The sequence below is a fragment of the Staurois parvus genome, unplaced genomic scaffold (assembly GCF_062004578.1).
Source record: "Staurois parvus isolate SC_StPar_1 unplaced genomic scaffold, SC_StPar_1.0 ptg000013l, whole genome shotgun sequence".
Classification (NCBI taxonomy): domain Eukaryota; kingdom Metazoa; phylum Chordata; class Amphibia; order Anura; family Ranidae; genus Staurois; species Staurois parvus.
In genome coordinates this window covers 4,950,110-4,975,564 of record NW_028317809.1, presented here as the reverse complement: position 1 = coordinate 4,975,564, position 25,455 = coordinate 4,950,110, and positions in this window count along the sequence as shown.

The window sequence follows — 25,455 nt, the reverse complement described above, 5'->3', positions numbered from 1 at the left end:
CATTTTAAAACGAAAAAGATCTCATTTTATCATGTAAATTAAATCTGAAGTTTCCACTTGACCCACATCATAACCCTCAAGATGCACAATCAATATAGCAGGAAAAGGCCAGACCAGGAACAACATAGAGAGACGAAAATCCAAATTAGACCATTGAAATCCTTTAATGCCTTTCCGTAAAACGGTAAAATCATTTGGATTCAGAGATACAGTTTCTGAATAAGCTAGTTGAGACATTCATTTTTGCACTCGTAAAATATATGAGTGTCCTATAATCCAAACGCAGTGTGTAGAACCTAAAGAGATCAAAGAAAACAGGTTAGGACGCACAGAACTTCTCTGTTTGACTCCCATCTTCCCAAATTTTTTGACAGGGGACAGGTGGATTTACTTCTCTGTAATAATACCTCCTGTTATGCTGAAGATCTTTCAGACGACTGCAGGGCAAGCCAATATCTCCAGTGCATACTGTGCAAGCTTTGGTGTGTGCTGTGGCTGTATAGCAAGGCCACAAATATTTCTTGTGTTAAAGCAATGTACTAGGCCACAGATTTAGGCTCCATGTACACGAGCCTACCCTGACCGCCAGCCCCGGTACTGCGATTTTGCCGCGGTTTTGCCGTGTTTTTTCGGTGGTCAAAACGTTCCTATCCTGAACGCGATTCTTCTGCATTCAGGAGAGGGAGATTTAATCTCACCTAAGCACGGCAGCTCCTAAACTCTGCTAAAAGCCTATGTGTACATGAACACATAGGCTTTTATGGAGTTGAGTTTAGGAGCTTTGGCAAAAAAATGTCAAAAGCTCTTAAACTCGAGTTTAGGAGCTGCTCGTGTATATGAAGCCTTAGAAGCACAATGTGGGATTTACTCTGCAGCATTTATTATAAACTTGACAGTTGAGGTCCAGCTGTGGAAACATTTTGTGGTGAAATTCATCCCTAATTGTTTTGTTTGTATGACTCTTCCCGCTTGGTGCCAAGGATGGGTTAGTTAGAGTCTTTCCATGCTAGAGAAAAAAGCAAGTGACCTGGTCTATATGGATTAATTATCTGTGTCATACACTACCCATGAGGCACGCATGACCAGCAGGATATCTGTGTGAGCCTTGTATATTCTGGAGTTGATAGAGATGGAAATTGTGGTAAATGTAGCAATTGTACGTACAGAGATGGACGCGTTCATCCATCTTGCTAAAGATCCTCCATCTTGTATCATTCTCTCTCCCTCCAATCCTCCTCCCTCAGAAATGTGGTCTGTGTGTATGCTGAGGTAACAAGGCATCAGGCACAGCTGGATAACTTCATGGTTATAAACCCCAATTAGCCTGGGCCCAGTATGTCTGTGAGACTCTTGCTTGGAGATGATCGTAAAGCTATAAACCAGTCTTTCACTGGACATGAAAGACATTCCGAGATAGCCGTAAAACATACATCCCATTTAAAAACCACTTTTCATAACTTAAAATAGGGAATACATACAATCAAACAAAGCATATATTCAGATAGCTCAGTTTAATGTGAGTCGTCTGATATCTTACATCCCTAGATTACGTCTACCCGAGAGCAGAGAGAGATATCTCTTTAACTGTCACAGGTAGAAATGTCTTATGTGATGTCTGGACGTTCAGAATATCGTTCTGCGTATTATCCTGCCAGTGGATAGGATGTTGCATGTACCTATAGAAGATAACTGACCATGGTATAAACGTGTGAGGGATTTGGTCATAGCAGAGTTCCCCGCCTAAACACCCTCCCCAAATGAGGCGATTGGTTCTCTGCTTTAAGGAGACACTCTGCTGGTGGACTAGAAAATAGGCTGTCAGGCCTGAGAGAGTTAAGTTGAAGAATTCTCCCTTTTTAACATCAGGAACCAACTTGGGAGAACGGTACCCTTTTGTTCAGGACCTTGATCTGCTTAAACCAAGGCTGACGGCAAGTATTCCACCTCTCTAAACTTCTTTCTGTTATCTCTCTGTAGTGGTATTGCTCTCTGTATTTATATATATATATATATATATATATATATATATATATATATATATATATATATATAGGCTACATCTTTTTCTGTAAATATTTTTATTGCACCATTTTGACCTTTTTAGTAATAAATCCTATTATCTGAAAAGTGTTGAACTGTTTCTAAAGCTCTTTAATGCAAACTAAGAATCCCTGTTTCTGAAGAGCGCTACTGTGTGTTTTTAAAAACTTCTGCATACATCTGTCTGCGGTGATAGTGTGTATACAGACGCTTATTCAAACATCATAGTATTACTGCTAAGATTGGCGAGTTTCCTCCTTCTCCATACAAAAAGGTGGTGGTGGCAGTGTGAAGGGTTAAATGCGTAATTAACCTGACCCAGTAACAATCGCTCTCAGGCTGTGGTACGTAGATTGTGGTCCATTAGCTGGAAAATCTTTGTGAAGGGTGCAGCTGAGCGTGGTATTGTTACGCACGTGACAGCCCAGTTTTAGATTGGCTGGTCCTTCGGACACGAGTTGGTGAGAAGGGCTGTGGGTCTGATGCCGCGCCCGTCACAGTAAAGACTTGTGATTTATAACGGAGCAGAATGTCATCGATTTTCATTTATTACTTGACACTGACCGGTTATTCTTAACGCTAGCATTAAATACGATTTTCGCTGATAAGTTATCTGGAACATACAGTATGTCTGCACTTATCTGTTTAATTTTATAGTGCTGAGAATATGTGTTATACCGACTAACGTTTTAGTGACTTAAATATTAGAATTTGTTGACAACCCTAAATAGGAGAAATAGCGTGCAGTAAAGTCAACGAACACAATTCATGTTCAGCACTGCGTTATTAGAAATAAGTACAGTAATTAAACCTATTATGCCCTTACATATTTTTTATTTGATGCTTGATGATACCGTTTATTATTAAAACTCCTTTGAGGTTTGCCTCTGTTTTATAAGACCCACTTTTAAGATCCATAGAAAGATTAGATGCTGCTGTTAATCTAGATATTTCCTGTAAAGGTTACCTAAAAGGTATGGCAATTGCATACCTGGATGAAAATCTATGGCTGAGCAAAGCACGCAAGTAAATGGCATCCTCTTAGACACAGTTCTTAAGAATTAAACCTTAAATAACAATACCTTTCATGTTCAAAGAAAGGATTAGCCAGTCTGTTACCTCTCCCTGTGTCTGGAAACAGCGAGCTAATAAAAAGAAATTTTCAATGTGATCGGACCTATTCTAATAATTATTTACTTAGTTATATTACAATTCCCCTAGGTAGTTAGAAAATGTTTTTCTTATGCATGCTTACTTGTATAAAGGCTGTCTTCTTTAAAATATCTTTTTATTGTTCTTAATCCATCCCTATGAACATAAATTTAAAGCAAAAATTCCTGAGTAAACCAAGCTTGGGCTTGTACTAGGATTCTCTGCCTACTTACAGACTCAGTTTTCATCAATAGCCTAATAGGGTTTTCCTAAATTCTCCCCTCCCACATAGTAGTAGGGGGAATGCACTGTTCCACATTATACAGTATATACCTTTTTTTTCTTTTACAGATTTTTGTATTTTAAAAAAGGTGTATTATAACAACTCTTTCATATACAATTTCAGGGGAAATGTTCTTTTTTAAGACCACCAAGTTAGCTACATGTAACATTTGTATCCACAGTCTCTGAAAAGTGATTTCTCTACAATATGTTGAGGATCTCTTCTCCATGACCATTTAGCCCTTCAGTTGACTACCATTACTAGCCCTTAAGTTGAGCACTATTTCAGGTTTGGTGGTCCCCTCATGCACAGGAATTAAAATACGTGGCTAATCACCACATTTAGACCTTAAAATCCATTTCTTGCATTGAAAGTTGTAAATACAGTATGTAAACCCACCATTTCATATTCCAGATATGTGCCTGCTGTACCATGTCCATGTACATATGAAAAAGTATCCTGGTCTCTATGTATTGCTTCCTTTATGTAAAATACTTGGAGTTCCTGTCAGTCCCTCTGCTTTCCTATTAAAAACTGACCACAAGCATGAGAGCACAGTGTGGTCAGTTCTCTAGCTGTGCTGGGAACTCAATGTGCTCTCCTCCATTGATCAGTCTTCTGCTGACATGCCCCCCTCCCACAGACATTCACTGGGAAAACCAATGTGCTGCTGTTTCTCCTCCCCCAGCTCTGTGAGCTCCTTATGCTGCTGAGAACAGGGGGTATGTAATCACGTCTAAAAAGGGGGAAAAAAGGATTTATAATGTTTTTTTATATTTATACTCAAATGTTTTGCCTTTCATTTCTATTTTAAACTGAAGGGGTTGTTTTACAAGGTGAGGGTTTAAGGTGTCATGATAAATTTAGGGTATCATAGAAACTGTAAGTCAAAATCTGGCCAGTGCTAGAAATTTGCAGTATAATTTTCAGAGTAAATTTCAGAATTTTCAGAAGAGAAACACTGATGCACTGTTTTGTTTGCTGTTTACCTGCCTTTTTTATTGTAAATTTTTTCGTTTTTATCTTTTTTCATAGTCACTAAGCAGGAGAAAAAAGTTCAAAAAGTAGGGCTTTGGCTGATTCTAATGGCAGCGCCTGCACTAAATCATTATTTGCAATCATGATACCCTGCCCAGATCAACCAATCCATGTGGATTCATATCCCGCTTTGACATTTATAGTTAGGTGTCAGATGGGAAATTAAATTTGTGCATTCTCAGGGAGTTGCAATACATTCTGTGTATGAATTTAATTTGGATGAGTTTTTCTTTAGCACACATCATGCACGGTAGTATAGTTGTCTATGGTTTGTTCCCAGGAGCTGTGGTCCAGAGAGGGGATATCACTCTGCCACTTTTGTAAAAGATAGGTCAGTTTGGGGTAGTCTTTGCATAATATTCTTGTGCACAGTTAGGATAGATTTGCTGGGATAATCCCTAACAGCAGGCCCAGATCTTGGATTCAGGAATTTACTTAAAGTGAGGTAGGAAAGTGTTGCCCTATAGCAGAGTGTGACCATTATTAGGTTTCACTAATCTATATCTAGCTGTGTCCCATACTTAGGATTTTGGCTCTGAGGAAGAGGCAAGTCCTCGAAACCCGTCAGCCTATTGGATGTCTACACTCCCTATTGTGGACTGTTACTCAGCGCGGTGTTGACCTAGCTGTTGTTTTGTGATGTGCCTTGACTTTATTGTCGTTTGTGAGTACAACACCTATTTTATTTCTTATTAAACATTTTTTATGGTAATACACTAGGCCTGTGCGCCCTCTGTTTGTTCTTTCCTCATTCATGATCTTTACATGTTACATGTGTTCTGAGTGTAAGCAAGCCTTGAGGTGATTAATGCATAGCCCCTACCCGTGCTACTGGGCTGGGACCTTTTGTTTACTGAGTTAGAGCAATGGAGGATTTCAGGTGATGGATGGATCCAATTCGTGTGGCTCTGAAGAAAAGGGTTATCCTCGAAACGCATCAGTTTTTTCTTGGTTCCTGGATGACACCCATCTGGCATTGGAAGGTCCACTGGGTCTCAATCCCATCACTGTGAGAGGGAGCAAGAACCAAGTACTACATTTCAGTATAATATGTTATGCTAGTATTGGGGTACATTTTAGAGTAATAGATTGAGAGGTGTCCTTAGTAACTTCCACCCCCAGGTATAGGAATAGGTATTCCTATTGTAATTAGGTGTGTTACATTTTTATTTATTACAGGTACTTATATATAGCGCCACCAATTTATGCAGTGCTTTACATATATATATATTGTACATTCTCATCTGTCCCTAACCCTCAATGGGCATACAATCTAAAGTCCCTAACTTACATTCATACACCCACATACTAAAGCCCATTTAGACAAGATCAAGTAAACCTACCAGCATGTCTTTTGGAGTGTGGGAGGAAACTGGAGTACCCGGAGGAAACCCAAGCAGGTACAGGGAGAACATGTAAATTCCAGGTGCCATGGTTGGGATTCGAACTAACGACCCTGGTACTGCCAGGCAGAAATGCTAACCATGTAGCCACTGTGCTGCCCATGCTGAGTACTTTGTGCCAGAGGGAACACAACAGATTTACCGAAGTTTATATTGATGCCTGAGAAGGTGCCAAATGATGTGCAATTCCACCTTTCCGTGATTGGCGAAATCTACCCTACAACTCCCACCACATTGTGGGGCCTTGGTCCTTCCTAATTTCCAGATGTATTAATGGACGTCTATTCTGCTTACTGTCCATTGGTGGTTTGTTGGATCTTGCTCCAATGCTGCAGTCGGTCTGGAGGCTGCATTTCTGGGCTCTCCTTTGGAGCTCCAGAATCTGGTGTACAGAAGGCCAAGGGCTTAGGCCATGCCCCCTATTCTGACTCAGATTGTTGTGATAGCGATTTATCCCTTGTGAGACCTCTCTGCCTAGCCTGTATAAGCAGATATAATCACTGTGGACAATCCTTATCAGATAGCTTGAACTCACCAATACTGTGTTCATCCAGAAGTTGCTTTATTCTGTACATGTGACAACAGGATACAGCAGAATGAATGGTTTCCAGTATTATGCGGTCAAAAGATGATACTTTCTGTAGCTTACTATGCAGAATACATGTGTCCCTGTTACATGTGGTCTGTTAGCTGCATCCATGACACAGGAAGTGATGTACTCAAGAAGAAGGGAGGAGCTTCATATGCACAGGAATTGTGTCATAGATCTCAGGGAGGTAATATGAAAAACAAATAAGGCCACTGGATGGCAGCATATAACTAACTATAGAAATGTCCATAGGAAATGGTACAAAAAATAAACTATATGAATTCTCATGTACATTAACATAAATATTAACTGTGTAACAGCATACTCCCCGTCTGGCATTGTAAATGTCACTATTTAAACCATAACAGTAGTTATACAATTGCAAATAAACAACAGTGCAATTTGCTTGATGTCTTGAAGACCTGAAAGACATAAAAAAGAGAACATGCATATAGTGCAACAATTATAACATAAGGCTTCAAGTTGTATCAATTAAAGTTCAAGACACTTCCTTCTTGAAGTCACAGGTTGGATCCAGCAGCATACGCAAGCAAGTTCATTCTCCAAAGGGCAAGAGCAGAACAAGTTCCGTGATAGGTCTGCTGAAAGTCTTTACAGTCCCTTGTCTTGCAACCTTCACCTCCACCTTGCATACCTTGCCGTCATCACTAGGAATGCTCTTTACAATGAGTCCCATAGGCCACTCGATTCTTTCAGCTTGCTGGTCCTTCAGCAGAACGAGATCTCCAACTTTAATGTTAGGGTTCAGGCGTTGCCATTTTCTGCGTCCTTGCAGAGTAGAAATATACTCCATTCTCCGATTCCAGAAGCAGTTGGAGAGGTGTTGTACTCGCTTCCACTGGTCATAGCACAGATTTCCTGCTTTAAAGTTTCCAGGTGGAACAGGAATGGACCCAAGCTTCTGGGTAAGTAGAGTAGCTGGGGTAAGGATAGTTGGGGTCTCTGGATCTGTAGAAACTGGAACAAGTGGTCTTGAATTGATTATGGCAGATGCTTCTGAGAAGATGTGAAGCTCTTTTCCCTGACTTGTAGCAAGGGAAGCTGAGGTGTAACAGCGTGGTATACTGATTCCATCTAAGGCATGTAGAGATTGTTTCCAGGACTCCCACTTTGGAAGCTTGTCTGTAGGCAGCGGAGCACCCCAGTCTTTAATAGACTCTGAGAACTGTCTAAGTAAGGCTTTACCTTGTATGGTGATGGGAGCCACAAATCCCAATGGATCGTATAGGCTGTTCACCACCGACAGAACACCACGCTTGGTAAATGGTTTGTCTGCAGAGCCGACTTGAAAGCCGAAGGTATCTTTTAATAAGTCCCACCGTAGGCCCAGACTTCTCTGTACAGGTGGCATGTCCATCCCAAGATTTAAATCTTTAAACCCAGTGGCATGATCGCCAGGTTGAAAGGCTTTCATAACAGCTACACTATTCGAGGCAATCTTGTGTAGTCTGAGGTTAGCCTCGGAAAGCATAGCTTGTGTCCTTTGGAGCAGGTCTATGGCTTCTTCGTCTGTAGGTAAAGACTTAAGTCCATCATCAACATAAAAGTCTCTCTCAACGAAGTGTCGAGCATCCGCACCATACTCCTTTTCTCCATCAAGGGCAGTCCTTCGTAAACCATATGTTGCAACAGCGGGTGAGGGACTATTTCCAAAAACATGTACCTTAATGCGGTATTCAATGACCTCATTGTCCATGTTGTTGTTACAGTGCCACAGAAACCTTAGGAGGTTCCTATGGTCTTCACGTACAATGAAGCAATGAAACATTTGCTCAATATCAGCAGTTATGGCAACTGGTTCTCTTCTAAATCTCATAAGTATACCTACAAGGTTGTTGGTTAGATTCAGGCCAGTGAGAAGAACATCGTTCAGGGATACGCCTTGATACTTGGCACTGGAGTCAAATACTACCCTGATTTGTTTTGGCTTACGTGGATGATACACTCCAAAGAAAGGCAGGTACCAGCACTCATCGTGTCTTTGAAGTGGTGGTGCTGGTTTGGCGTGATCATTGTCAAAGATCCTTTTCATAAAAGCGATGAAATGTTCCTTCATTTCAGGCCTGTTCTTTAGTGTTCGTTGAAGTGAGTTGAATCTGGATAGAGCCTGTTCATGATTGGTTGGGAGTGTGGCCCTTGCAGCACCAAGAGGTAATGGTGCGATACAGCTGTTAGACTCATCCTGGAAGAATTCCTCGTCCATTATTTTGATGAACTCTCTATCTTCGACTGACAAGGCTATTTTGTTGTCATCACTTGTAGTACAAAACACTGTGGTACCTAGGTTGTCATCACAAAGAACAGGAGTAACATCAGGTACTTGGATGATGTCAAGAGGCTTCTCCTTTACTTCATAATGGTGTGGGCACTGTTTGAAGTGGGATGCACGTCCATTTCCCAACATGTAAGTTTTGAAGGAGTGGATCTTAGATGATGTTCTGTCCAGGCATACATCGCCCACTATTACCCAGCCTAGGTCAAGTCTTTGTGCATAAGGGGCATCGACAGGTCCATCGCATTGGTCGCGTACTTTATGTACTCTGAGAATGTCTCTTCCTAGCAGGACCAAGATTTCAGCACTCTTGTCCATCGCCAGAATCTCATCAGCAAGGTGCCTTAAGTGAGGATGATGATATGCAGCTTCTGGAGTAGGAATCTCTTCTCTTTCGTCTGGTATCTGATCACATTCAACTAATGTTGGGAGGGGTATGCCTTCTCCATCCTTGATATGAGAGACCATGAATCCATCGACCCTTCTGCCAAAGGTCTCTACACGACCAGAACAGGTTCTGAGAGTATACGGTGTGGCGTGACCTTCTAAGCCAAAGATCTCAAAGAATTTAGGCTTAACCAGGGATCTGTTGCTCTGTTCATCTATTATGGCATACATCCTAGCAGCTTCCTCAGGATGATCCTTTGGGTATATCTTGACTAGGCATATCTTGGCACAGCATTTGTGATCCAGTCCCTCTCCACAGACTTCTGTGCATGAAGAAGAAACATTACTTTTGGCTAGAGCATGACTTTGTTGCTCCCCGCCATAATTTGAGACAGGGGTTGAGGTAGGTAGCTGCTGCGGGTTGTCTGGAAGTGGAGTAGGATGCATGGCTGTAACATGTCTGTCGCTACCGCATTCTGTGCACTTGATGACAACTTTACAGTCTTTAGCAAAGTGGTTATAAGAAGCACAGCACTTGTAGCATATTCCAAGTTTCTGGAGCATCTCCCTGCGCTCTTGTAAAGTCTTTGCCCTAAGCCCACGACATTTCTTAAGAGGGTGAGGCTTCTTGTGAATAGGACACTGATGATTAGGGTCTTTATCTCTGGCATCCACAATGCCTTGGTCAGTAGGTGAGGTTGTGGAGGGTGAGATGTCTGTCCTTTTAACAGATATTGCTCTAGTACAGTCTCTACGTTTAGCTGCTGTGTTATCATACCTTGATGATGATGAGGATGAAGCAGGCAAGTTTGGTTCACTGAAGCTGGGATCGTTTCTCGTCCAGGCTTGATCACTAATGAACCTGCAAAAGTATGAGAATGGAGGAAAGGATACGTTATAGTCTCTTTTGTACCTTGAGCCCTGTTGTGCCCATTTCTCTTGCAGGCCGTATGGCAGTTTAGACACCACTGGGTTGACACCATGAGCGGTGTCCAGGAAGCTTAGTCCAGATAGACGTGGGTCTGTCTTTGCCAACTCTAGCTCCATGAGGAGGTCACTTAGATCTTGGAGCTTGCGATAGTCTTTGTTTCCTATTTTTGGGAAGTTTTGCAGTCTCTTGAATAGAGCGCTCTCTATAGCTTCAGAGCTACCATAGGCTTGCTCAAGTCTTGCCCATGCAGCAACAAGACCTGCGTCTGGGTGGTCAACATGTACTGTTCTCAGTCTTTTAACACGATCTGCAGATTCTGGTCCCAGCCACTTTATGAGCAAATCAAGTTCTTCCTTATTAGTTAGGTTGAGATCAGCAATAGCAGCCTTGAAAGTTGATCTCCAGGCCCTGTAGCTCTCTGGACAGTCGTCAAACCTTGAGAGGCTGGTGTTAATGAGCTCACGGTGAATCATATATCTGGCAAAGTCATTCAAGTCTGATCTCTCACTCTTTGGTGCCAAAGTAACTTTTGGAACCCCTTGGGTGTGAAAGTTCTCTGGTGATGTAGGGTGAGGTTTACCAGGGTAAAATGATGTTGCATGAGCGTTTAACTGTGGTGTAGTCTCTAAGGCTTGTGCTGGCTGTGGCTTGAGCTGCGGCGTGTCACTGGAAGTCACCTTGTTGTTGGCAGGAGTTGATGTGGTTTGCTGCATAAATGTACTTGTGTTGTAGATTTGAAGAGGCTTAGGCATATGGAGCTGAGAGGTCTCTGTGTTGAGAGTCAGAACAGTGTTGTTAGTAGGAGGTACAGGAGATGACTCTGTATCTTCGCAAATGTTATGCTTTAATACGTATTCACTGGTGCGTTCAACTGGATCTTCCAGTTCTGCTGGGATAAGGCAGTCTGAATTAGTACTTTGTCCCATTGCTTGTTCAAGGCCTTTCAGCCTTGCTAGGGAAGCTGCTTCCTCCCCTTCCATCTGCAGAATCTTTATTTGGGAATCAGCCTCTGCTTGCTGAGCTACCTTGCGTGCTTCCATCTCTGCTTGTTGAGCTACCTTGCGTGCTTCTATCTCTGCTTGCTGAGAAGCCATTTGTGCTTGGAGAGCTTTGCTTCGAGCTTCCATCTCTGCTTGCTGAGAAGTCATTTGTGCTTGGAGAGCTTTGCTTTGAGCTTCCATCTCTGCTTGCTGAGGAGCCATTTGTGCTTGGAGAGCTTTGCTTTGAGCTTCCATCTCTGCTTGCTGAGCTACCTTGCGTGCTTCTATCTCTGCTTGCTGAGCTATCTTGCGTGCTTCTACCTCTGCTTCTTTTCTGTTAAGAGCTTTGTGCCTTTTTCGATTCAGCATCAGCGCGGGCCTCTATTAGCTTATCGATTAACGTGGAACTTCTGGAGCGAGAGAATCTAGAAGAAAGTGCAGTACGCTTGGTTGAGGTGGATCTGTGAGATCTGGTCTCCTGCAGTTGAGTAATGCGGAGTTCTGCTTTAAACTTAGCATTTTGCACTGCAAGATCCCTTTGTTGGTTTAGTGCATCAGTCCTGGTCAGTTCTGCTGAAGAATCCTCTATATAAGAGTCCTGCAAGAAAGCTGAGTATTTTACAGACAGCCGCTGGTAGCGTTCATACGCAGCAGATAGGCGATTTATAGAGTCTCTTAATTCAGCTGGTTGATTATTAAAGTGTGACAAAACTGACATGCATTGTGAAGTTCAGTCCCAGAGGTCTGACAGATTACTAGAGAACTCATCTCTAGTGGCTTCATAGTTTTCCCTGAGTTTCTGTGTCAGTTTTATTGCACGTTTAGGTTTTACGCTCTGTTTGGGAATGTCTCCAGAATCTGCTCCCTGTACGTCTGCTGGTTTAGAGGAATGATGTATCTGCGTTGGTTCGGCCATAAAGGAGTGCTCAGAGCCTTGTCTAGACATTTTTTACTGTTCTGCAAAAATTGGTACTGTCTCTTTAAGAAGACGAACAGCCGCTTAGACAGGTGGGGTAACACAGTTCAATGCAGAGAAACAGTTTTCAACATTCACATGAAGTGCAGTAAGCTTGTGCGACCATGTGCTTTGCAAGATGGCGGATGGCACTGAGCTTGATTGCAGATTAGGCACACACATATACACAGCAGGCTGTAGGGATTCTATGCATCTTTTGACTATTCTGACTCAGATTGTTGTGATAGCGATTTATCCCTTGTGAGACCTCTCTGCCTAGCCTGTATAAGCAGATATAATCACTGTGGACAATCCTTATCAGATAGCTTGAACTCACCAATACTGTGTTCATCCAGAAGTTGCTTTATTCTGTACATGTGACAACAGGATACAGCAGAATGAATGGTTTCCAGTATTATGCGGTCAAAAGATGATACTTTCTGTAGCTTACTATGCAGAATACATGTGTCCCTGTTACATGTGGTCTGTTAGCTGCATCCATGACACAGGAAGTGATGTACTCAAGAAGAAGGGAGGAGCTTCATATGCACAGGAATTGTGTCATAGATTTCAGGGAGGTAATATGAAAAACAAATAAGGCCACTGGATGGCAGCATATAACTAACTATAGAAATGTCCATAGGAAATGGTACAAAAAATAAACTATATGAATTCTCATGTACATTAACATAAATATTAACTGTGTAACAGCATACCCCCTATTTCCACTATAGCCACTCTACAGGTGTGGGGAGCTGCTAGGCGTAGATTTCTTCAAGTCAGTCATTGGTCACCTGTGTAGCCCCTGTGGAGATAGGGCCAGATATGGAATTAGGACTTTGGAAGATATTATGCCATTTGGGTCCTTGTTACCCTTTTCCCAACTCTCTTGGAAATTTCAACTACACCATGCTGCCACATCTCAATTCCCTCATGTGCCTGTCTTCCAAGCAGACCTAATTGAGGAATTGCTAAATCCGGAATTGATTAAGCCTCTTTCCACTTTGTAGCAGCTCTCCTATGCATGGATTCTCCTAAGTTAACGTGGTTTTGGGATTTTTGGAATGCTGACATCCCTGCTCTTGACAAGGAAGACTGAGAGGATTGCCTGGATACTTGTCCTAAGTTTGTTATCTCTTCATAGGATCTATTGCACACTGGTACAGGTTTTATAGGATTTGCCCTGGGAATACAACTAATTGCCTGTGGTTCCTGCTCCATCCAGGGACCTCTAGTCATATGTTCCGGAAGTGCACCAAACTTTGTAGGCTTTGGTTGGAGGTCTTTGACCTCCATAATTCTCACCTCCAGCTTAGCCTTCCAGTGATTCCAGAACCAGGTATTCATGATAATGACAACAGACAACACCATGCAAAATTATTAATCTCTTATTTGTTATATTATGCTATGAAGGAAATTTTGTATAAATGGGCCTCAGTTTCTCCCCCTGCTGTGACGTCCTGGGAGTCCATGATAGATGCTGCTCTACTGCTGTACAAGTTGACCTATCTTAACCGTGGCTGTCCTTGGAAGTATGGTAAGGTCTGGCTCCCTTGGATGTCTCAGTATCTGATTTGACTGGGGTTATTGCTCATGGATTGCTAGTCTGGGAAGTCCAGTCTTTTCCTCCCAGTATTCCTCCTGCTTTTCCCTTTCTCCTCTGTTTCTTTTCTTACTCCTATCCACCCCCCCCCCACACCTTCTTCCCGTCTTCAAGTTGCTACTTTGACATTGGGTTGCTCCTTTTATAATGATTTAAATGCATTTGGGATTGTATGCCTTTTATTGAGGTTATACTACTTACCAGGGGCGGACTGACAACTCATGGGGCCCCTGGGCAATAGGGGATCATGGGGCCCCTGTGTCCTTGCCCAAACTAAAAAAAGCCTATGAAAAAGGTACCAGGGACATCTCATGGGGCCCCCTACTGACCACGGGCCCTTGGGCGGTGCCCAAGTTTCCAAATGGTCAGTCCGCCCCTGCTACTTACCTTCAAGTTTATCACTGTCAAGCAAGTGGACTCTATACTATGTGACCTTTGTGCTCTGGTTTTGTACCACATCATTTTGTTTGTTACTGTCTTGTTCTTTGTACCTTGTTTTGATATAATTTTAATAAATGAATTCTGCTTGGTTAAAAAAAACAAATGTGCAGTTACTCCTACAAGGATCATTAATTAAAATACAGCAGTGTGTTGTTGGCATGTAGGGGTAATGTTTCTTCTAGTTTTATGATTCTTGGCCATTCTACTAGTTGTAGCTTTTACAGCATTACATTTGGATGAGTTTTTCTTAAGCTCACGTTATGCAGAGAAAATAGTTGTTTAGGATTTCTTCTTAGAAACAGGCCCAGAGAGAGGGTACATGTTGTTGTGTACCCCACTGAAGTACAAAGGGACCAGACAGTATGCAATAAAGGGTTTACAGTCAATCACCTTTTCAGGGTTAAGGTATAGAAGCATCAAATGTTGTTGTTGGTTCCCTTCCAGTTTCCAGGGCATGAATGGAGATTGATGTGTATGAATTAAACAGTTGCTTATCTCACTGGGGTGTTTGGCTATTACATTTGCTAATATCTTAGCATTTACATTTGGTAAGGTTATTGGGAGATAGGAGGAGTGTAACTTTTTGTAGGGCTAGTTTCCACCACCAAATGAGTTGAGGTCTTTGTTATCTATGACATTTTTTTCTAGTTGGCTGGCCATTTATTTCAAAGTCTTTGCTTTGAGAAGCATCCCTATGCTAGAATAATGCAAGGTGGTAAAGTGGTTAAGTACTCAACAGTATGGCACATAGTTATACATTGAATATTACCAAAACCAAGATTATCACGTATTAACATTGATTTCTGTGGGCTCATCTAATGCTTATAATTTCAGAAAAACTAGTGCAGGGATTTGTTACTAATCTAAATATAGAGGTAATCAGGGTTGTCTGCTTAGGAGATAATCCTTATGCAGTATTTTATTGTGGTAAAAAAATATATGTGAAACAGCAGGAATTGTGTGGTTGGGTCCTAAATGTAAATTAAACTGCAGCTAGATGGAGCCAAATCTAACTGATTTCAACATTAAAAAAGGAAACCTGTATAAAGGCTTCAAAATGATCCCAGATATCACATAAAGCAGATAACATCCATTATAATATAAAATTACTGATACTTATAGTTCAATCACAGTCCTAATGAATACCTGAATTAAAAATGCATTCTGTATTCTCTTATAAGACATTCACAATAATACAATTTGTATTCTAATATTTATTCTGGTAACTTGCAACATTTAACCTTTTGGCTTCCCGTTGTGTGTGTTTAAACGTCTGCTGATGTTTTAGCAGTGTTTCCAAATCCTCTAATTAAACATGCTGAAGGTTCAGCCAATAAACTGCTTCTCATGTGGAAATTTAAAAACATGTGTCAAAGGGAACCTGTCAGAAAGGAAATACAGGAGCTGCCATCGCAGCCATGTTACTGACTCTGTATGGTGTAGGGCTGTCATGCTGATCCAGCATTTAATAACCCAGAGCAAGTAAACACTTTTCAGGTATTTCGAGATCCTGATATACAGATGATTGTTGCAGGTCAGTTTCTCACCTAGTAATGAAGGATGACAGCACAGGCGTATAGCACAGGCAACAAAACCCAACACATCAGGTCACTTGTGTAGCGCTATCACCACAGGGGCCACTGGTTTTAACTAGTTTACAGAGGCCACTAGCAACCCAAGCAATGGTCCAATTATACCAGCTTGAATAAACAGTCTACGTGTTGTTTTTTGTGATTTATTGCTGGTAAAACATGTAACAGAAGAAGGATTAGGGCATGTAATACTCCAAAACAGTTAGTACTTAGCAATTTGATGACAGTCTTCTCCTTAACTAATTGTGAATAGTGGACAGTCTAAGGCCTCACATTTGCAGACCATAAGGCAAGTCTCTTGGCTTTGGCATCTGGTTACCCTGCACCACTGCACAGCTATTTGTACCCAGCACAACCTCAGGAACACTGCACAGTACAGGAGGGCACTCTTCTCTAAGCTTACAGTCTAGGACACTGCTGAGGATGGGGAATGGCCAGTATCTGAGACCCTACGAGAGCTGTCTCAGTCCAATCTACCTATGGCACATATATACTAAAAGCACACAGTCCCAAGGAATCAATTCAGGGTCATTACTCACAAGTCCCCAGAACAGCTGCCACCTTACAGCTTCCTCCAGACACAATCCAGTGAGTGAGAGAGTCCTTCTCTAGACCAGATCCCTTTGATGAAGTCCTGCAGTAAATAACGCTTTGGACCCACGGTGTGCTGGTGATGTTCTTCTGCTTTGACTGCCCTGTAGCTGCACTCAAACACTCATTGACCCACCAGTAGTGACAGACAGTCAGTGTTCAGTATCTTTATACAGTTTTTTGTCTCAATTGTCCTTACATAGAGTGGGTTTTGGCACAATATACCCAAAAGCAAATTCACTACATTCAAGCTTCTCAAAGTACTCTTTAAGTCCAGATGGGCTACTATCTACCAATGTCTTTTTGACCTCTGCCATAGCTCAGCTGTAGGACTCTTTTTGCTTCTGTCAAAAGCTAATGTAAATTTTCTAGGCCTGGATACAGGGCTACCTCTTAGTTTCTTCTGCTTCTGCCACAAGCCATGTTAGGATTTTTAAAAAATACATTTAAAGATGTAAAAAGAAATAAGTTAAATAGGTTAAAAGGCACTGAGGAAATCAGTGAATCTAGCCATACACATGCATACACAAGCAATCAACCCAAAATGATCTCTTTATTTTAGCTTAAGTATATAACTTTACATACACATTTAATTATTTCTTAGCTTAAAATGGACTCAATTCAATTCTAATGCAAGCTTCTGTAATGATAAAAATAGATTTCTGTTTACTCTCCTTCCATTCATCAGCTGTGTGTGTTCCTCCTGAACACATGGCCATGTGATCTTGCGCTTCCCTCCATTTCCTAACAACATCCCTTCCTGTTTAACCAGCCTTTCAGACAAGCTGGGTTCATTAGCATTTAAATGGAGGAAGCCCAAGTCTTAACTAAACTCTCAATGGAGTAACACAAGTAACCCTTTAACTTCCAGATGATAGCTAAAAATGACACTTCATATTTGCTACAAAAGTTGATAAAATAGCCATAGCAGCACACCAAACGGGCTGCGGCAGAGATACTTGTATTTCTACAAGCTTTGGAAATAAGGCACAGATGAAAGTACTTATTGCTGAAATCTTTTCAGGGAAGGTGAAATGTGCCCAGGTGCATAATTATGCGCAGAGGGGAGAATGCCTATTAGCTGGACTCAAGCTCATGCGTGTGTGCGCCCAGCACTGAATTGGTGACTAGAGGGCTATTTAAACATCACTGCTGCATTAAGACTTTGCCTTTTGGTCTACAGCGTTCTACTATCTGCTACCTGTTCCTGTGTTGGTCTCCTGTTGCCGTCTTGATCAGTCTGACCACGCTTGAACTCCGCCTGAACTGACCCTTGGCTTTTCCCTGACTACATCTTTGTCTGCCCCTGTTACCTGCCCACCTTTTCATTGCCAACCCAGCCTTAACCTGACTATTCTCCTGCCTGCTGTTCTGTTCCTGACGTGCATGCTAGTTGCTGATCCGACTTGCCTGACCCTGCTCTGTGTCTCACTTGTGGCAATCACTTTCACTTCTACAGTCTGCCAAGTGACCGCTAATGGTCTGTTTGTGACTTGCCAGCCCACCAAATACCTGCTGTTAGTGACCTGCCATTGTGCTAAGTGACAGCCAGTCAGCCAGCTAAGTATCTACTGCCTGTGTCCTACCAGTCCGCCAGGGACCTGACAACCGCCTGCCAAGTGACTCGTCAGCCTGCTACCCTGCTGCTCTACGTCATGGTCAAGGTCACACAGACTACTCATCCGCTGCTGTCATCATAACAACTGTCAGGAACTCATGCCACTCCAAGCTCTTGTGCCTCCTGTTACCTTACCAGAAGTACCAAGCCAGAGGTTTAAGAGATCGCCTTTCTTTCCACATCAGGCTCCATCACTAGATACATGACACATCAACTCTAACTCACTTGCGTTGCCAGTTCCTCCTGCAGACCTCCACATCCTTACTGTATCCTGTAATACATGAAAGTGAGAGAGCAGAAGCACTGAGAGCTGTGGGGGATCTTGGAGACTTAACGTAAAGACTCTCGGTATGAGAGAGGAATTCAGCTGCATAGGCAGCAAGAAAGGTGAGTTTGCACACTCTTCTTTTACATGTATGTTGTGATTTAAAATGTTTACTACAGCAACAGGGCCATTTATTGCCCTGTGTACTGTGAAGAACCTGATTGCCTTCATGCCCTAGGCCTTCAGCATAGCCAGGAAGCTTTAATGTTCAAAGTGCATGTCTGCAAAGGAGAGAGGGTGTTGCTTCTGGGGCCATGATATCACAGGCAGTTGAGATGGGTGCATTAACTATACATCCAAGAACCACTATGAGGTTAACTTTACTGGTGCTAGGATGCATCTATGTGGGAAGCCGTTTTGCAGTCTAATTCATGGACAGGGGTGGACATGAATATGGATTGAGCTTTTCCACAGAACAAAGCCATTGTATACTTCAAAGGTTACTTTATGTATAATTCTAAAACTGCCTACAGACAATAGATGCCACTCCAACCATCCTCAAAACAGAAGTAATGCAGAGTGTTCCAATGACTTGTAAGCTCAGCTGGACTGACTGTGAAGAGGTTCATGGCAGCAAATTAATAACCATAGCATGTGGCTTGGCAGGAAAGTGGTTACATTTGGAGAATCAACATAGTGGTTATAGTTTGGCAGTGGAGCTTCAGAGCCACATAGTAACAAGTGGTTTGGCAGTGGTGAAGTTTAGTAAGTCACCAACATCAGCTCTTAATCCATCTGGCCAGCTGGCTCTAGCAAAGCATGATCTCAGGCTTTTAGGGTAGCATTTCTCAACATTTTTATTTAGAGTAACCCCTGAAATAACATTCCGGTCTCGGGGAACTTTTGCTACATCAGTGTGATGGTCAGTAGGAAGACTGCTCCTTACATTTTTAGTCAGTGGGAAGAATACCACCTTTAGAGATTGCTAAAGAGACCATTGGTGTCATTGGTTACTTATCTGAGAGGCAGAAATTGCTCATTGCTCAATGAACCCTTGGCAATTGCTGGAGGACCCTAGAGTTCCATGGAACCCTGGTGGAGAGACCTTGCTTTAGGGTTTAGAGTTTCCTACACTAACGTATAACACTCTCGTCGTGTAGTAGTTGATGATAGCTCTGTGCATTAAATTTTCATCAGTCAGTGGGAATGTTGGATAAAAAAGGGCACGTCTTTGTGTGTACAATACTGCTCCATCTATAATATTTTCTTGTAACATTTAATTTTGCATGTAATGTTTTCAATTACTCTACTTTTTTAGGCTTAAAATGTAATCAGTAAACATGAATGTCAACATCTCATATGTAATGCTAATTAGTTTGGGTTATCGTTCTTAAAATAAATACCTATGTAAAGATAATTTTGCCTAAAATATTTTTCCACTTTTACAGACAAATAGGGATAACACCTAATTCATATTTGTACATGTTCCAATTTACATAGCTTAACTTAAAATAAATAAATAAAAAATGCTGCTTATATTTTCCATGTTTTTTTTTCTGAAAATTCCAAAACTGAAGATGGGGCTGGGAAGTCAATGTTTCCATAATTACCCTGTTTGTACTGTGCTAGCAAAAGAAATCTAATCTCCAAACATGAAAAGGTTTCTTCACAGTGAGAGCTGTGAAAATGTGGAATAGACTCCCTCAAGAGTTGGTTCTGGCCAGCTGAGTGGATTGCTTCAAAAAAGGCCTGGATTGTTTCTTAGATACACAGAATATAACTGGATACTAACATTTATAGGTAAAGTTGATCCAGGGAACATCCGATTGCCTCTCGGGGGATCAGGAAGGAATTTTTTTTCCAGCAGGAGCAAATTGGATCGTGCTTTGCTGGTTTTTTTTTTTCCTCCCTCTGGATCAACTGTGGGTATAAGCTTATAACTTTTTTTTTTCTATGGTTGAACTGGATAGACTTTTGTCTTTTTTCAGCCAGACTAACTATGTAACCATGTAAGAAAAAGACAGAATTAATACATTGCCATTTTTTGTGGGAATATTCATTCCGCTGCTCTTAGTTTCATCTTATCTTTGTTGAAAAGGAAAATAGGTACATGCAATGTTGTTCAGCATAATCAAGAAAAACAAAGAGACAGCTTTTACAAATTAACAATTGTAATATAAGGGAAAATGGGGCTGGGATAGGGAAAGTGAGCTATGAAGGGTTAGGAAGGAAACAAAGGACAGGAAAATTCTGCTGCACTTAGAAATTATTCTACTTATGTTCACCATAATTCAAGAAGTGTTTGAAAAGTTTAAGCTATAAACATATCTGTTATTTTCGAACTGAGGGTTTTGTTGAGAATATACATGTACAGTATATGTAGGGAATCCAAGAGAAGAACATTATAAGTACACAATGTTATATTCTAGGGCTGCATCATTGCTATGTCATTCCAATGCCAGGCTGCCAATGCAGTGGATGTAGTATGACTACCTAAATCCACTCTATGTAGACTCACTACTGTGCTGGGGTCAATGCAGGAGGTAATCCTTCAATTGTTGTACACTTTTCTTCAATATTGTAACCTTTCAAGTGAGAGCGGTAGATAAATCAGAGGAGATATGACTGGGCAACATGAAAAGCAATCACTGCCAATAAATAGATCCTTTATACTGCCATATACAAATGTGTAGCTAGAGTGAATACGACTGGATGCAGAAATGTCAGGGAATTCAAGGAAAAGGCAATTGATTACAGCTGAACTAAAAAAAAGGGATTACATCAGAAAAGAAGTGATAATCAGATATAGGTGTGATTATTATGGTAACAGAGACTTTTAACATTTAGTTCCAAGTTAAATTCTGCTAAAGTGTGGAACTTTCTATGGGCTGCCATGCTGAAAGGTTCTAAATTCAGCAGCATAGTAAATACAAGCATTCACAGTTCAATGATAAAGCAAAGGTCATCTCAAATGAGAAGAGAAAGATATGAAGAGTCAGTAAATTATTTTAATCTACAGCTCACTTTTAACATTAAATGTCAACTTGCATACCATGTTCAATCTCAGTATCGGAATCATGGACTCGTTCAACTCATTTTACTGTTAAGTATAAATTGATACTGGTGATGCTCATTTTTTGCTGTAAATGGAAAAAGCATCATAATCATTTTTGATGATTATAATTTTTATATTTTTTTTTAAAGTGGAACATTAGTCAGAAAATTACATCTTGCTAGATAACTTCAGGCTGTCCCTTTCTGCTGGTATAACCATGTAAAATCCAGTAATCCACTGTCTCACCCTGTTCTGCACATGCTCAGTTGCTCTCTATTCTTGGCACTGTGCCTAAAATCAGAGCCACTAGAGGCTGATCTGCTGACAGCCTAAAGATTTGCTGCTGCTCAGGGGCTCTAGGCCTCCAGCAAGAAGAAACAGGAGCAATCATAGAAGCAATTTACAGCATACACTCATTTTGGTGGCATAATTTATTAATGTGGAATGTATGTTCCTTGCTAAAGAACATTTTTTTTAATCAAATCGTTATGGGTAAAATTCTGCTTTAACCACTTACTATGTATGTCCAAAGGGTGAACCTGTAATCACAAGCTGATGACTGTAGTAGCAGCCATCAGCTTGTGTGGGTTTTGTCAAGCTGTCTGCCAACTTGAAAGTGAAAGTGATACGGCAGCTCCATAGCTACTGATCACTGTCATGGAGCTGGCAGTGCAGTGCCCCCCCTTCCTCCGGCAGACCCCCTCCTCCTGTGGTTCCCGAGATCTGCTAGGGGAGGGAGAGTGCTGTGAGACTGAGGCAAATCCATGTCTCGATCTCACATGCAAATACCGAAACCAGATGTGATGTCACATCCAGCTTTAGATGCACCCTTTCCTGGCCAGTGCAGCAAAGGGGACATATCCAACCATACCGACATTGGGGTCTAGTTTCCAGAGGAGTACCTGTCACCTGCCCAATGCTGTCACATAGGGGTTTATGGGTTTATTAATCCCTTGTGATAGCAATTGTGTAAAAATAAATAAAAAAATACAAAAAAGTTTAAAAATAAAATTCTAATAATTAATAATGGGAAATTTCCCCAGTGAGAAGACACGCATTATCAAAATAACCTAAGGCAGGGTTAGAACCTATGTAAGGTTTTGACTTTTATCACATGGATGGAAAATCTGTGACGGGAGCCACTTTGGGTGGGGGGCTCATGAAACCCAGCTTACTTTGTAGAGGTTAGGAGACCCCTGTCTCAGCTCCCCATATCCCTCTTATGTGCAAGTCACCCTATGTCTCTTGGGGGCACAGGGTGACTAATGGATGCTGAGAATGAGGTTGGAATTATTTCAGATGCGACAGTAATATTTATCAGCCTTATGAAGACTATTCCTGGTTGTTGATTCTGAACTAGACATGTGAATTGAAGGAGCTGAACCATCTGCTCTGTAGTGAGATCCTAATTAATCAAACCATTGTCTAGGTGTGAATTCCCATTCATCTTTTGTTTTGGTCACCCAGCTAGCTAACCTAATTAGCATACTGTTTAGAGTGTTAAGTCTATTTCTGTATATAGCTGAGTTTGCATGTGATCATGTGATTAGTGTCAGTGTGTATTGTATAAAAAGCCTGTTTGAGTTTAAAATAAAGAGTGCCATGTTCAGGCAGACTGGTGTCGTCTAGTCTTGTATGGATGGCTGTGGTGTCTGTTGTCGGTGTTTGGATGGGGAAGTGGTATTCTAACGGAAGTACTCAAGTGCAGTCTGGGTCGGTTCCATTACACTTACCAACAACAATTACAAATTCAACAATTTTAAATTCTTCAACATTGTTTAAAAACTTTTAAAAAAGGTGTTGAGTTTAAGAAAACAACACTGTCAACAGGCAACAGGACAGGAGCTTCCCATCCTGCTCCTGGCACAAAACCAACTCAGGCTGAGCCCTTCTTGGATATTCACAAGAATCTTTACACTCAAATACAAAGTTTCCTCTGACTGGCTGAGATGGAGATTGCAAAGTCATCCTCCCACCTCTCCCCTTCAGCCAATCACAGAAAGCTACCTGTGAATACTGTATACCATAACTGCATGTACTTTAACCGCTTGCCGCCCTGCCACTGTGTATATACGTGTGCAGGGCGGCAGTGGAGCGCAAAACCACGTTTTAAAACGGGTTCCGCGCTCCCGTCACTTTCGCCGGCAGGGGGCGCGCGCGCGCGCTCCTGCCGACCCCGCTGGCTGAAATCACATGATCGGTCCCTGTCCTATCCTGTCCTGTGTTGACAAATACACAGGGCAGGATATGATGTCATTCTTCTCTGCCTGGACACATTCCGTTCCAGACAGAGAAGAAGACATCCAAAAAGTGAGTACACAAGCACTACACTACAGTTAGAACGCTCTAGGACACATTTAACCCCCTGATCGCCCCCCCCCCCAGTTAACCCCTTCACTGCCCTGTCACCAGTGTCACTGATCAGTGAAGCGATTTTTACTGATCAGTGTCGCTGGCGACTTCCGATAGAGTTAGCGCCCCTCCCAGATAGCGCCAGATTGCCCGCCAGTACACCAGTAATCCCGTTTAACCCCTTTATCGCCCCCCCCCAGTTAACCCCTTCACTGCCCTGTCACCAGTGTCACTGATCAGTGAACCAATTTTTACTGATCACTGTATCAGTGTCGCTGGCGACTTCCGATAGTGTTAGCGCCCCTCCCAGATAGCGCCAGTTTGCCCGCCAGTACACCAGTAATCCCGTTTAACCCCTTGATCGCCCCCCCCAGTTAACCCCTTCACTGCCCTGTCACCAGTGTCACTGATCAGTGAACCAATTTTTACTGATCACTGCATCAGTGTCGCTGGCGACTTCCGATAGTGTTAGCGCCCCTCCCAGATAGCGCCAGATTGCCCGCTAGTACACCAGTAATCCCATTTAACCCCTTAATCTCCCCCCCCAGTTAACCCCTTCACTGCCCTGTCACCAGTGTCACTGAACAGTGAACCAATTTTTACTAATCACTGCATCAGTGTCGCTGGCGACTTCCGATAGTGTTAGCGCCCCTCCCAGATAGCGCCAGACTGCCCACCAGTACACCAGTAATCCCGCTTAACCCCTTGATCGCCCCCCCAGTTAACCCCTTCACTGCCCTGTCACCAGTGTCACTGATCAGTGAACCAATTTTTACCGATCACTGTATCAGTGTCGCTGGCGACTTCCGATAGTGTTAGCGCCCCTCCCAGATAGCGCCAGATTGCCCGCTAATACACCAATAATCCTGTCTAACCCCTTGATCACCCCCCCCTGAGTTGACCCCTTCACTGCCCTGTCACCAGTGTCATTGATCAGTGAACAGATTTTTACTGATCACTGTATCAGTGTCGCTGGCGACTTCCGATAGTGTTAGCGCCCCTCCTAGATAGCGCCAGTTTGCCAGCTAGTGCACCAGAAATCCCATTTAACCCCTTGATCGCCCCCCTCCCCCCCCAGTTAACCCCTTCACTGCCCTGTCACCAGTGTCATTGATTACAGTGAACAGATTTTTACTGATCACTGTATTAGTGTCACTGGTGACTTCCGATAGTGTTAGCGCCCCTCCTAGATAGCGCCAGTTTGCCCGCTAATGCACGGGATTTTTTTTACCAAAAACATGTAGCAGAATACATTTTGGCTTAAATTTATGATTAACTTTGAGTTTACGATATATTTTTTATAGCTGAAAGTAGAAAATATTGTTTTTTTTCAAAATTTTCGTGGTTTTTTTGTTTATAGCGCAAAAAATAAAAAGTGCACAGGTGATCAAATACCACCAAAAGAAAGCTCTATTTGTGTGAAAAAAAGGACGTAAATTTAGTTTGGGTACAGCATTGCATGACCACGCAATTATCATTTGAATTAGTGCAGCGCCAAACAGCAAAAAAAGGCCTGGTCATTAAGGGGGGTAAATCCTCTGGGGCTCAAGTGGTTAAAGAAATTTGTACTTTTTCCGAGTATTAGATGTGACCACACAACATTCATGATGCTCATTTCTGATGCTGTGAAGGGGAAGGCACTTACTAAGGGGACTGGTGTTTATAATACCACACATGGAGGAAGTTAGCTCCCCATCTGTGTTCCATATACTTCCCAAGCAGCTGTGGAGGTGGGTGTGGCAGCTAATATGACCATGGGAGATACAGGAAAGCTGTGCTGGCACAATGTCCTGTACCTAAATAGAGGAAGCATTGGGACGCAAACTGGCCACAGCAGCACAGATCTGCTATGAGGAATTGACAAAGACAATCAGCCTTGATTCACAT